Here is a 12,726-nt window from a genome sequence, read left to right as displayed (position 1 = left end):
TTGTCAGACACAAGCATGTTGCTTACATCTAGTGTTGGTAAGCAATTGCAGGAGCCTCATTGAAATTAAACAAAGCGCCATTTAAAAAAGAAGAAAAAAAACCAGATCTCTATGCTGCTACCCACTTTAAAGTCCAATTGAATTCTCCCTCTCCAAGCTCATCTAAATTTAAAACATTTCTTTATTAAGATCTTTGGTATAATAATTAAAACAAAACTCTAGATAAAGGTTTGGTTGCTCTCAGTAACTTTTCTCTTTTCTACTTAGCAATGTTTAATAACATTATAAACCAACATATTATAACACAAATATTTATAAAGTACAAACACTATTGTCCAATTTTCAAGGAACCAGTTTTATTTGTTTAAAAAATCAACTATGCGTCAAATTCAAGTTTATTCAAATACACCCCAAAAAATACCAAGCCCTTTTTGTTCTATATTTCCTCTTAAAAAAAACACTCTCTATAGAACCTTATAATGAGTGGTGACTTAAATCTAAAAAAAATAATTACCTTTCCATCTTTCAGTATATATTCTTATAAATTGAAAACTGTATCTTTATTATTTTTTTTAAAGTTGCTGAAATGCCAATTTTGAAATTCAGGGTCTCAGTGTGATACAGATCCATTATTAGAGGAAAACATGTTGCTGATGAAAGAAAATGAAGAATTGAGAGCTGCACTGCAACACCATAAATGGACTATTAAAAAAATATCAGATTATGACCAGAAGACCAGGTTTTACACAGGACTACCTAAATTTGTAGTGTTCATGTGGCTTTTCAAGTAAGATCTTAATAATTTAATTTTTTTTTCACAATAATCTAAACCCAAAATTACACTCACTCAAATGTGTCCTTGTTTTACTTATCACTAATAATTTTGTTGAAACTATGTAATATTAACTTTTAATTAATATAAGTATCGCATGAAGTTTACATTGAGTAAATGTTTTCTTACCATGAAAAATTGCAATTTGGTTAACGAAAAAAAGACGAAACACTGAAATAAGAGAACTAATACATGTACTAACATACAGTAACATCACTTTAATCATATTCTCCCACACTAAGTATCACATGAATCCAATAAATTGTATATAGTTAATTAACAATTGGAGTTAAATCATACATGTTACGATGTACCAGTATAAAGCTACCACAGGATGAATGAACACAAACTGAGGTGCTATTTTTTTTTATATAAATATAAATCAACATATATGGAAAAATATATAATTAAGTTCAGTTTTAATCTTTCCAAAAAAAGATACTATCTTTCGAACAAAATTTTCCTTAAATGCAGTAAGATATAGTCAATTACTATGTCAGTTATCTGAAACCGAAGGCAGAGAGAATGCAGTACTGGACTGGTTCAGAGACTTACCAAAAGCAAGATAGACAAAGAGCATCATCCAACTTCATTGATTTAATTGATCAGGTTTTTTTGCAGTCTTAATGAGACTTAGATTAGGCCTTTTTTTTTTTAGAGATATAGCCGAAAGGTTTAAAATTTCAGAATCCACATTTTCAAAATATTTTTCTTCATGGCTTTTATTATTGTATGAATAGCTAAAAGTCATTAATCCATTTCTAAGCAGAGAAATAGTTGACCGTACCATGCCAGATGCTTTTAAGACCAGATATCCCAAAACAAGGGTCATTATAGACTGTACAGAATTTTTTTTACAACGTTCTGCTAGTCTTGTTAACCAAAGCCTTACATATTCTAATTACAAAAATCATAATACTGTTAAATTTTTAATTGGAATCACTCCATCTGGTGTTATATCTTTTCAGAAGGTTGGGGTGGTAGAGTTTCTGACAGCCAGATAACTCTTGAATCTGGTATACTGGATTTGTTTGATGAGAATGACTCTGTAATGGCCGATAAAGGCTTTACTATAAGAGATTTATTAGAAAAAAGAAATTGTACACTAAATATGCCACCCTTTAAGGTGTAACACCACTAATTCGGGCCCGGCCAGAAAGCACATACCAGAAAGTAGTACATATTTAACGCAAAATAGTTCCTACGCATGAGTGTAACTTTCAAAATATGTAGGATATTTAGGTAGTTTTGACATCAAATGAAAGCTGAAGGACTGGTGATCATTGTAGAACACTTTTGGACTTTTAATTTTAAATATTTAAAAAACTGCAGCAAATTTTGAAAAGAGGGTACATTTGGTCTGTTTGTCAGATCTGAAGTACCTGTTTTGGTACATCCGAAGTTCTGGGAACCAGTTCTTTCTTATATGCCATGTAAGGTATGTTGATTTTTTCAGTAGAAGACGCCATAAAGTGTTGCTTTGACGTGCAATGATTGCCACTTTATTTGAACTTAAAATGAAAGAGGTGTGCCTGGTTGAAATGGAGGAATTTAACATAGAAAGTAATGGGACCATGAATTAGTGGTGTACTTCCTTAAAGGTATTTCTGCTCAGTTTACAACTGAACAGGTTTTTTAAACACAAGAAATTACAAAGTTAAGAATTCATGTGGAAAGAAGTATTGGAAGAGTGTAAAATTTTCATATTTTTGATGGTGTTATGCTTTTATCTATTGCACCACAATCTACACAAATTTTTAAAGTGTGTTGTTGATTAACAAATTTTGATGAACCCCTAGTCAAGTAATAGGCTGTAAGTCTTACATTTCTTATAGTCTTTGAAAAATAAAATGTTACACTAAGTTTACTGAATATAAGAATTTAAAGGTCTACATTTGCATTTTTAAAAAGTATTCAGCAAATAAAAAATCAATGATGATGGTCAGTTATTTCCTGATTGCATTCCTGATTCTGTTTTCAATAATTATTACACTTATTTACTCTTCTCAGTCTGTTTGCCAATTCTGTAATAAGATATTCATTTCATTGAGTTACTTCCCTTCGGACATAATATTTTATTGACCACGAGATAGCAGAAATATTTATCTTCATGTTATGATTGAGATCTTATAAAGTTTTAAAAATATTGTCATTCCATTTAATCTGTTATTAAGCTAAAAAGTTTGATGTTAATACTTGTTTCTTTTTTTTTTCAAACTGATGACAAATTGGCAAATGGACTATTGAAGATATGTTTAAAATAGCATTGTGTCTGTCAAAGTTGTAGATGTGCTTCTGAATTAACTCATAATATTTTCATGCGATGCTCAATAATATTGTAAAATATATAAAATGATTCTTGTTCAATGGTCTTTTTATTACAGTGCAATTTCAAAACATTCTTTTGTCACTTTAAAATAATTTTAAGGAGTACTAACTTGAGGGTAAATGCAAACATCAAATCATTGGTTGCATGATGGATAAGTTTTTAAACGAAAGAAATTATACACATCATTAATTTTGTTATTATTAGAATGAAAACTTAGAATTAAAAAGAAAAAAAAAATAATGGTCATATATCTCATTAAAATTTGCTAGTTCATGCTGTATATGCAAATCATATATTATCTCCCTTTGATAAAATCTCAAATATACTAAATTGCCACATACAAGTTTATTTTAAAGGATTTCTGCATTTTACAAATTAGAAAAAATAGTAACACAAACACAACAATCATTTATATCTTGATGACTTTTTAAAAAGAAAAAATCAATATGGTGATGTTATGCAGTTATACCCTCAAATTGCCTTAACTGTTATACTTATTCTTAAAATTGTAATAATGTATTTACTGATAAAAGCATGGAAAAATGTTATCCATATAGAATTTCACAAGTTTCTGTAGAATGTTTTGTACAAATTCAGCATTAAAGTACACCCTGTCAATGCAAATGTTGTTTTCCTTTGCTGCTGTCTACAGAAGAAAGTCACACCAAGGAAGTTCTTTAATTGCCATTTCACCTTGGACTTGTGCATAATATTTGTGAAATGGGTTCAATGTTGGGCCATCAGGTGTAGAAATCAAACAAAAACTATGGTCATTCATCCCAAGAATGATGTGAATTTCCAATTTGTTGATCCTCACTCCCTTCAGAGAAAATGGACATTTAATCTCTAGGAGACTAACACTATGATCTCCTTCAATCACTATGCCATCACTAGTTGCTCCTAGAAAAGAGTAGATGTTGTTTAAAGTTAACCCTGCTGTTTCGACTTTGAAATCATCATGCATACATTGCTTTAGTTCTATATACTGGGCCCTTGCCCTGTCCTCATTGTCTACTCCTCACTGAATAGTCTGAGAGAGACATGAGAGATGAATACCTGCAAAACAGAAATGTACATGAAGATTTTTATCACTACAACTTTGCAAAGATAATCATGGACTTTCATAGACCAAAACAATAATAATTTCTTTATTGACTGGTCAATAAGCCTTGTCCAAATTAGTAATCTAAATGAATTGACTGATAGTATTGATTTTCTGTCAATTATGTGGTTATTGTGATATTTATACATGAATAACATGAATAACTATTACAGAAATAAGAATGTTTGAATGTCACACTAAATTAAAATCAAAATCCTGTATTTTTTTGCATTCGATTTATCAACTAGTCTAAATGGTCATATAGTTCACCAAGACAACCTGTTGAAAATTCAAATGTTCTGTACTTATAAGTAGTTTGTACTATTTAAATTACATTTATCACTTTAAGTAGTACTTTTGTTTAGATCAAATTAAAAAGAAATCTGTTGTTAATTATCTTCTGATAGAGAGTTGTCTCATTGGTAATCGTACATTTTTTATGTAGAAATTTATGCCATTTAAATTGAACACCTATCAAGGGAGGATCCCTCAGTTATTTGTCTTATGAGAGAATTTGGACTTCTTCCTGCTGAAATTACATCACCGAATATGGAACTCGTTATCCTTCCTTTATGTAGATCTCTCCACATTCTACTCCCTCTCTGTAACCTTGTATTGCTCTCTATATAGTCAACCAGCACTCTTTCTATTGATGGTGGTGGTACTGTTTTAAAGTATTATATAAGGTATAAGCTAGGGTGTTTGCTCAAACATTTAATCATAAAATAGAAGATTTTTTTTCACATCAAGTTTATTTAGCTTGCGAGAATACTGAAAGGAGATTTATATTTTAAATTGTAAAAAAAGTGCACACACTTATATATTTTTGAAGCAAAAATATCATTGCAGTGAGTCCAGCGTACATAACAGAGTGCGGATCTAGATATTATAAAAGGGGGTCCCAACCCAGGATAAACGAGGGCTTCTTACAATATGTCTCAATTCAAATGCATTGTTTGGACACCCCCTCCCTTTCTGGGTCCACCAATGATTAATATTTACATGTATTTGTGAGTATATAATATTGTATTTATAAAACAATTCGCATGAATTCCTTTCAATCAAATAATTTTCCTCACTAATTTGAGTTTATCTTGGATAAATCTATTTAGAATCATGCTAATAGCCATTTAAATATGTTTCACAAAATAAATTAAAATGTGTTTAATATAATTACAGTTGTTTTCTGTATATAGCATTTCTTTCATCTTTCTTTCCATTGGGTCAACCCAAGTATCCATCTCCACTTCTTGGTGTACATCAGGAGTAGATTCAGGAATATTCCATAAATGAGACATGCCTTTTTAAATTAAATTTCAAAAATTAATTATTTGTTTTATAAAGACAAAACAAACTTTGCAAAACTTTGTACACCTAATATTTGCTTTTTAATAATAAGTTACCTCCCTTTTGAAATAATACACTTCAATATAGTTAACCTATAAGATAAATGGATGGTTATTTAAAATAAATAATATCTTGGTGTCATTGAAAATTATTTGATTGCAGAGAAATTTTAAATGTTGTGGTTTCCCTATAATGAGATGTATATTTCCATTAATTCAAATTATTTCCCCTTTACTTCAATACAAAAACCCATAATCTACAAAGTAAACTGATTCATAATACTATTGATTTTTATTTAAGAGAAAATGTGCTTAATTTAAGAAAAGAAAGAAGTCTCACTTATGGGAAAATTTTGGATAACGTGGAAAATTGAGCAATTCAGTGAGAATTAGGGGTTCATTTTCTTGTAAATGCATATGTATATAGTGTTTTTAAAACATAACAGAAGACGCAATATTGTGGTATGATTTGTCATCTTTATAAAAATGAGTTAAAGCATTGACAATGATTGCGTTTCAATGTTTGTACATCCAAGTACTTTTTCATTTTGTTGTTTGTTTTAAAACTGTGTTTTTTTAATATAATGCTTGTTACTATACCTGTATTACGAAAAACATTCTTTAGCTCCATTAAATGTTGTAATGTTAAGTTTAGATTTACTGTACGGTCAGCTGTATGGCGTGGATCAAAAGACTGGAATGTGGTATAACCAGTCTCGGATGTACCTGCATTCCCTTCCTTAGATGAAGAAGCCAACTTTGGTTTCTTTGATGCCATGTAACATTATGGTCTTGGTTGAACATCTTTCCTCGGAACATTCCATGTACAGGATTTAGAGGTACAGCTCTCTGCTTCTGTTATTCCGACTTTAGCTCGGCTCAATGCAAACAAGAGACTGCCAATATGGCTTCATGACTGTGCTAACCTAAGAATAAAAAAATAATATAAGAAGACTGTATTGTTGATAAAAATAAACATTTTAGTTACAAATTACATAACAAATAAATAGAGTATGATTTCTACTATATTATTATTCATTAGTATATTGTTTTTTTTTTTTTTTATATATTTAGGGGTTAAATCCTGATGTCTAAATGATATAAGATCTAAGAAGAAAATTACAATGACAGTGTTTAAGGTAAAATCTGGTATCTGATTTAAATTTAGTTTTCTATACAGCCCTAATAAAGAAAATATGGAGGAGGGCAAAATTCAAAGAAAATCAGAACCCAAATGAAATTTGTTTTCACCTAAGCATTAAGTTTGTCAACCTATACACCTAGATCTAAAATATAAGGCAGCCCCCCTTTTTTTAAATGCTAGTGGAACAAGGGTTAACTTCAATTTGTTCATAAGCACAAAATAATGGTGGAATTATTTTAGAATTTTTTTTTTCTAAATAATTATAATATTTTTACTAATATTTACCCTATAGGACACTGACAGTATCCATATTGCACCATAAAATCCCCACTATCTGTTTTCAAAGTGCATATATACACCTGGTATCTTTGTTTCTTCATGGATGCTTGACACATTGCTCGGATATAAATTGTCTGTTCATTGATCTGAAATCACAAAGAAAGATTTAAGTTTTGTACAAATTATTTGTTTATTAACAGTTTTTCTTTCTTCAAAAATCGAATTAATTTTCCTTTAAAAAGTGATGTTTGTCTTTACAATTGAATATACACAGTATAATTGTTTTGTTTTAAACTGTAACTTTCTGCCAAAATACTCATCTTGATGCTTTTAAATGGCAACCACAAAAAATTCTAAGTACAAATTTTATAGTCTAAATTAAAGGAATTGCTGTGGTTATTTGATTTGATATTTTTTTTGCAGAATGATCTTCTTTATTAACTACCACATTTAAGAACGATGCAAGTTTTCCTGACCAGAAATACAAAAAAAATCACATATAAATCCTATATAATATTGAGCTGTGCAAGTTGAAAATCTAGTCAATGTATTCATTACCAAAAATTCACACATCAACATAATGAGTTTCTATAATAAAGTTTCTTATTAATTATGATTTTTAATGATCATGGGCATAAATATATATAAATTATAATGTTTTTGTGTCTTTATTTTCATTTAATTATCTAGTGCTACCTCTATATATCATTTCAATTTAGTGTGCCTGTCATATTCAAGCCTGTTATCTTAAATATTCTGAGTTTTATTACCTGTGCCATCCCTACTTCTTGGATATCACCAGCATCATAATGTTTGACTGCCTTTTCAAGACCCTTGAAATTTTGAGTTGTTGTCCCTCAATACGTAGGTCTTATCACCATAAAATAGTAAATATGTGCAAATTTGATTATTGGAAATTTGGTTTGGTCACAGATGGTGTAAGTCACTCTATTGAAGGCCGGGAGGTTTTCATTTTCTTCACTTGGAATCGTCACATCACCCACTAGGACTGTTTGCTTGATAATCGGTGTTAAGGTAGATGAATGAACTTGTTCTGCATTGTTCTGTCAGTATGTCCGAAATTATCCTTTCTTTTTTCTTCTTTTCCACTTCAATATTATGCTCCGCGGTAAGAATTTTAAAGAAGTGAGATTCAACTTATTTAAACTTTCCCGGGTCGCCATGTTGGTATCTAGTGTAAACAAGTTGCCGTCCGGAAGCGTTTATGCGCATACCCGGGATTTATCGTGAAAGGGTTTATTGGCTTCAGGTAGCTATATATAGTGTTCACAAGTTAAAGGCGATGTTCTTGTCTCAAGAGTATATAAACCTGTGAAACACACTAGTGAACAAAACTATATGATCTCACATAATTTAGTTAGAACAAACCGTTCAAATGTGACTGCAAAAGTCTACTACATCGTAGAACCTGAACCAACAGTGTAAGTTAGTCAGGTTAGTAACGAATAATTTCAGCGACAGTTGGTGAAGGCAGGTGGTTGGATATTTTCAACAACAGTTTGTGGATGAAGCAGATGGTTGGAGTTATATCTACGACAGTTCGTGAATAATACAGGTGGCTAGAGTAATTTCAACGACAGTCTGCGGATGACGCAGATGGTTGGAGTTATATCTACGACAGTTCGTGAATAATACAGGTGGCTAGAGTAATTTAAACGACAGTCTGCGGATAGTATGGTTGGTTGTATATAATATATCAGTTCGTATGAAGATTATCTTATAGTGGTGGAAATGTAAATCAAATATACTATAATGAAATGTGTTGGTATAGGACTTTCACAGAGGAAGTTTAGAAGCTTAAGCAAAAACAATTATTAGTTCGTTGCCATCCCATTATCAAATCATATTGTCACCGATTGAATCAATTGTGTTATATGTGTGATGAGTTTCAATGTCCCTCTCGTAACTTTGACCTCTCTTTAAGTAGTTAGTTTGATAAATGCTTTGTTTTTTGGTTACATTTACCGAAGCATTTAAAAAATAGAACTTCGTTTTCTATTTGGTGATTTGGGAAGATTAAAGGTAACTATATACAATTAATCAGGAATAAAGATCAGAACCATCATTTTTGTTTTCCCAATATTGCCCCACACTGGATGTCGATGATTTGGTTTTACCATTATTAAGATTACCATTCAATTTGTAGAAAATGTTGATAGACAATCCTGATTAATTGACGACTGTAATTCCATATACTTGTAACCAATAAGATTTCCCATCAAGGTGTACAGTGTCCAAGAGTTGCATATTTTTTTCATTCATTATCTTTAAGAGACTTGTATTTCAAAGACAACATTGCCAATGCGATTATCTCATTTTTTCCCTCAATCTTGCATTGTTATAGTAATGGAATACGGATGAAAGATAGTACAGTACCGGTAATTGTAGGAAGGAACCAGCTGTTAGAATTAATAATGCATGATTTTTGTGTCAAACTTTGCAATTTTAATTTGGTTGACCATGCTCCGTTTTATGTTTAGTTAATTGCATTAATGACATGTTCAAGGCAGGTTAATTGTTGTTACTGTAAAAAGTGTTCCTTGCATATGTGTTCCATTGCGTAATTAATTTTTTTTATAATAAAAATGAATACTTTTTGTTTTCCTGACGATACTGAGTGTCGTGTAGTTTAATAAAATGTCAAATTGGCTGCGTTGTTAACATGCTCCATGCTTACCGTCGGCATATTTCTTATGTTATATATTGATAAGTCTTGTTGATGAATTTGAATTAGTTAGTGAGTACTTTTTTTATCTATACTATTGTGTAGGTTAAATTACAACACCAAACCGAAACAAAAACTGTGGTGAAAAAGGTTTATTAATATGTTTGAATCAATTTTCGACTGTCATTATATTACGATTACTTTATAAAATACCAATTTAAAGGGTCGGTTAACTATGAATTTGTAGGTAGCAAACTATTTTCTGTTGGTCAATATAAAAAAGAAGATGTGGTATGATTGCCAATGAGACAGCTCGAGACCACAAGAGACCACATAACACAGAAATTAACAACTATAGATCACCGTACTGCCTTTAACATTGAGCAAAGACCATACCGCATAGTCAGCTGTAAAAGGCCCATAAATGACAAAGGAAGATCAATACAAACGAGAAAACTAACGGTCTAATTTATGTACAAAAAATGAACGAAAAAAAAATTTGTAACACATCAACAAACGACAACCACTGAATAACAGGCTCTTCAATTGGGACAGGTAAATACATACAGAACGTTGTGGATAAGTTCATTTTGCGTTTGCCAGGATACATTTACGTGTGAATGAAAACTCTTTACTTACATTATCAATTGCAAATACTCTTGATTTCCTAGATAGCATTACTTCAGAATTTGATACACATACATTATTTACGGATAAGAGCCGCTTTCAGAATGGTACAACAATTCAAGATAGATGGAAATTATCTACTTACATATGTAAAAATGTCCGAGATTATGGTGAGGGTTGAGCGCTTATAAACATATTTAACCCCGTCACATCATTTATATGCATTTCCCAAGTCAGGAAGCAGTAGTGCAGTGGTGTTCGTTGGTTTATGTCTGTCAAATTTGTTTATCTTAAACTGTTTTGCTATAAATTAGGCCGTTGTTTTCTCAATTGAATTGTTTCATTATTTTCATATCGGGTCCTTTTACAGCCGACTATACGGATTTGGCTTACTCATTGTTGAAGGCCTTATGGTTGTCTAAAGTTGCTTCATCCACGTAATTTGAACTTTGGTGAATACTTGTCTCTTTGGCAATCAAACCACATCTCTTCATTTTTATATATGACCTACGCTTATGGCATTTAATGCTCTATTTTTAGGATACCATGTCAATATAATGGAATTTAATTCAACGGTCATACAAGTGAGAGGTTTAGCTAGCTATAAAACCAGGTTTCGTACAAATTTTTCTACATAAAAAATGACTGTACCAAATCAAGAATAAGACAGTTGTTATCTATTCGTTTGATTTGTTTGAGCATTTGATTTTGCCATTTGATTAGGGATTTTTAAATTCGAATTTTCCTCGGCGTTCGATATTTTTGTGATTTTACTTTTTAAAGATATTTGATTTATTGGTGCAATAATTGCCGCAAAAACCTAGTGATCATATCTAAATCTGCCCTGTTGACGCATTTGTGCATGGTTTGATTAGAGGAAATAGCAGAATATTGTTTGTTTTGTCCACAATATGACTTATTCTGTTATTGCAAATGTAATCTATTTGTTGGAGATGAGAGAATCTGAAAGGTATATCTGATATTTTTCAAGTGCCTTGACTTTTTCGCAATTGACTGGTAGACGTCAAGCATTCATTAAACAAATAAAGAAACAAACAAACATAGCCATCATTATATAAAAGTCAACCATTATAGGTCTTAAACACGGAGCATCGGCTCACACCGAACAGCAAGCTATAAAGGGCCCCAAAACATTAAGTTTGCTTCCGATATAGATCTATGAACATGTACATCATTGCAAATGCTTGCATTTCGACACTGTGGATATTTTTTCCGCTCTTTTTGGTCAAATTTGTCACGGTGCACTAGACATTTTAATTTCTTTTGTTATTGTTTGCCTTGTTTCAAAGTTTCTTGGATCATTAAGGTACTTAATTTTGAAGGTCCAATAATTGGTAAATTTCTTCTACGGAAAATATGGTTTGGTTACGAGAATTGTATGTGACAACAAACGGTATCTTATCATGTTCGATGTATTTTTCGCATGTTATTCGTAGTTGTTCAGTCGGAACTATTTCAGCCATTTTGATACCCATTTTAATTAGGCTTTGCGAGTAATTTTTTGAAACGAGAGACGTTTTAAATTCTTGAAATCGTTTATACCGTAACTCTTCATCTTCGATTACTGTGCACATTTGTATAGCTTATCAGTAAGGCGTGTGCTTTTTTTGTATGTGTAGCATGACAAGAATGAAAATGTAAGTAATAGTGCGTGTCGGTGTATTTACAGTAAATATCGGTTTCCACATTAGTGCCTCCTTTAATTACTTTTAAAATACCCAAAGATTATACATGTAGTTTATTATAATTCATTTCTATGGTAAACCTTATAGATGTATCAAGACTGTTTAAAAATTAAATTATATATATATTTTTCTCATTATGGTACGTCTTCTATGTGTATGTCATTAATGTTACGTTTAGTAGAAACGTTTTAGTAAATAGTACTGATTATATATCTATTTGAAAAATAGAACGGAGGCCCAGCATGCAGCAAAGGATCACGCCTCACTTCAATGTAAACTAAAACGATGGGGTTTATCGATGCTCAAACTCATAAATTGATTATGTAGAAACAAATCAAGTTAATTAACAAACACTGTGGAAATTGCAATGACTTCAAAATGAAAAAAAAACATATGATGCATCGACTGGTTGAGCACCGACTTTTATGTTTACTTATTCCGCCAATCAAATTCATATTTAATCATAATGTCAGAATAGGGAAATGGACAAAATCGGTAAAATTGCAAATCAGTCTATTGTTGTATCAAAAGAAATAAGTCCGCGAAAACATGACGATAGGCGATTTGAGGCACCGACACATCGTATCGTTCGACACATTCGTAGCAGTGACGGCAGTGTTAATGACAGTCGCTCGTCCGAATAATTCTATTGGAACTATATTTTGTGTAAGGAAA

General features: G+C 31.3%; 1 pseudogene; it reads left to right on the top strand.

Moving 5' to 3' along the window:
* Positions 1 to 479: 479 nt before the first annotated feature.
* LOC143077034 (uncharacterized) lies at positions 480 to 1,964 on the top strand (annotated as a pseudogene).
* The last annotated feature ends 10,762 nt before the right edge of the window (positions 1,965 to 12,726 follow it).

This window comes from Mytilus galloprovincialis, chromosome 5, assembly GCF_965363235.1.
Source record: "Mytilus galloprovincialis chromosome 5, xbMytGall1.hap1.1, whole genome shotgun sequence".
Classification (NCBI taxonomy): Eukaryota; Metazoa; Mollusca; class Bivalvia; order Mytilida; family Mytilidae; genus Mytilus; species Mytilus galloprovincialis.
The sequence above is the reverse complement of the archived record's forward strand: the minus strand, read 5'-3'. Positions and strand labels throughout refer to the sequence as shown.